This window comes from Adiantum capillus-veneris, chromosome 9 (assembly GCF_014529385.1).
Source record: "Adiantum capillus-veneris isolate H3 chromosome 9, ASM1452938v2, whole genome shotgun sequence".
Taxonomy (NCBI): domain Eukaryota; kingdom Viridiplantae; phylum Streptophyta; class Polypodiopsida; order Polypodiales; family Pteridaceae; genus Adiantum; species Adiantum capillus-veneris.
Window position 1 is genome coordinate 126,049,546 of NC_140939.1, and position 2,992 is coordinate 126,052,537.

The following is a 2,992-nucleotide window of genomic DNA, read 5'->3' on the forward strand; positions in this document are numbered from 1 at the left end:
TCGAGACTGAGGCTTGGGATAGTCAATGCTTTCCACAAGTTTATGCTATGCTTATTTCAAGAAGGCTAATGGTTTATTGCAAGTAGATTAATTGTATTGCAAGGTAGATTAATTGTTGATTTTAACACAAGTTGATGCATAAATGTTAACATCTTCATGCACCCAAATGATTTAGGGAACACAAGGATTGATAATCCTCACAAGTTCTTGATTGGTTTCAAGCTAAGATTGATTGTTGCTATTAAGCAAAAGCTTGGTGTATGAAGCTTCCATCTTCATACCGCCAAAGAGGTCTCAAGGAACACAAAGATTGTATTGTACCAAGCCTCTCTTAATGAGAGAATCTATAATACAAATGCCTTTTGGAGGAGGGGGCGGCTCCACATAAATCCGGTCCTCAATTGTTGTCATATTCTCTAAACTCTCTCTCTTGCAAAAGTATTGCTCATGCCTAGTTAATTAAGTTCTATGATTAAGTTGCTACTACCAATTAAGTTCACCCTCTATGCTCTCAAAGTTGCTCACTCTAATTCTCTTAATTCCACTATTCTCTAAGTTCAAAGGCCATTTCCATTACATTGGTATTAGAGCATTTGGTTTCTCTTTTCTTGCTTAAGAAGAGAGGTCATTAAGTGGCCTTTAAATGGTTGATGTTGTTAATTATATTAGGGTAAGTGGAACTGAGATCTATTATCCGTTTTGTTGAGCCCACTATGTGGGATATGGTGCACACCTTCGGAGCTTTGGACTTAATAATGGAGTCTTTTTAGACTTGCCTATGGCTTTACTATTATTGAGCCATAAGAAGTCCAAAAGGAGCTAGCCCTCGGAAACTCTCCTATGTTAGACCTACTCCTCTACTCTCTATAATTAATCACTTCGAGCCATGGGTGTAGATACTTAAGAGCCGATTTTCAAAGGCTAAGAGGAGTGGCAACTAAGGTTTTGAATTGCCAAAGCATACACTAACTACATAAATAAATTTTGTTAACATGGCTGACAATAATCAAGAGAGTAGAACGAACATTGCTAATGATGATGCTCCCATGTTTATCAATTGTCTTGTTTCTAAACTGCAACAGGCTATGGGAAACCTAGCCCTACAAGGTGAAGTTTTCCAACAACTTCATAGTTATGGGATTCTCCAAACTCCCCCAAAAGAGAGAGCACCTGAGAAGTCTCTTCAAGAGATTTCCAAGAGAGGTCTCTCTACGGTGAGAGAAGAGGAGAACCCATACGAAGCGCTTAAATGTTTACTAGCGGGCTTACCTCCATCCAAGAAGAGAGGTGAAGTCTCTACTATAGAGCCTTCACCAAGGTAAGGAGAAAGAAGTGAGTCTCCCAATATTTCCTAAGACGTGGCTCCAAAGAAGACGGCATCCTCAACAATCTCCAACTCCCCCCAAGAGGGAAAGATCGCCGCAAAAGTCCTCTTCCTCGTTATCACAAAAAGGAAGAGAGGTACCAAAAGAAGGAAAAGGAGAGAAAGAGGTCACCCTCCTCTCCATCTTCATCACCTTCCTCATATTCCAATGAAGGTAGTGGCTCTTCTCTCAAAGAGCCCAAGAGGAAAGGCCATCGCAAGTCCTATCTGGTATGGAAAAGGTCCAAGAAGCTAAAGAAGTTCAAGGAGGGAGGAAAGAACACCACTTTCCTTACCTATGATGGCACCTTTAGTGCTACAGACAAGATCTTGGCCTTTATCCAACAGTTTGATGTGGCCTTTGGTGATGAGGAGTCCTCTAAACTACGTCAGGTATCTATGTATTTCTAGAGCTCCGCTCGTCAATGGTGGGCTAGCCTACGAGCCCAAAGAAAAGCTCCAAGGACATCGAAGGCTTTAAGAGCCTCCATCATGAAACAATTTCTCGCAAGCAACACTAAAGACAATGTCCTCACGGAATGGAAAAGCTTGAAACTCTCTCCCTATGAGTCTATCCAGAAGTATGTAGATAAGTTTTGGGATTTACTTGTCAAAGTCACTGTCTACAAAAAGGTAGACTTTGGGGAGCAAAAGCAACAATTCTGTGCGGGTCTTTTTGAAGAGATGTCCAAGTATATTAACTTGCAAAGGCCTAGTACCATATTGGGAGTCATACACCATACTATGGTTGCCTCTCAAATCAATTTCCAACAAAGGGTTAAGAGAAACTCTAAGCCCATGGAAGTGAAGGACCAAAATGAGCGTAGAGGGAGGAATAATGCTCAAACTTCCTCCAAAGGCAACTCTAGCAACACCGATAACAAAGCTAAGGAGAAAGGAGTCTACAAAGGTAAGAATAGACTCTCTCCAACAAAGCTCGAGTGTTATCGTAAGGATAACAAATGCTACAAGTGTGGACAGCAAGGGAATGTCTATCGTGCTTGTCCCTAAAGAAATGCACGCAACGAGCCTTGAGTTTCTATGCTGGAAACTCCAAAAGAGGATTCTCATAGCAAAAGGATTTTGTTTTTCCTATGCTAGGAGATATGTACATACATGTTTATGAGTCGGGTAGCATCCTATCCCTTGTAAATATGCATGCTTTTCACAAGTTAATGAAATCTATATTTTTATATACATGATTTTTGTTAGAAAGTCTGTAAATGAATTTAATGTTTCAACCAGTAACAATAAAAAAGATGGGAATCAAGAGGAATTAGAGTTGTCTAAATTCCTAAATGGATTCCAAAACGTTTTTATTGATGATACCCCCATGAGCTGTCTCCACAATGAGGGGAAAATGACCATGCAATGGAGCTTCTACCACGAAGCTCACTGCCTAATAAGCCTCCTTATTGAGCTTTATAAGCTCCACAAGAGGAGTTCAAAAGGCAATAGCATGAACTGGTAAGTTTTGAGAGAGATTAGGCTTTCCTCTAACCAAAAGAAAAGTGAAATTTTCAAGAGATTCGATAATTAGGTCATTATCTCTAAAGGTGGTATTTGTATGGATCCACAAAAGGTAGAGGTAATAAAAAGATGGCCTAATCCAAGGAGTCTACATGAGTT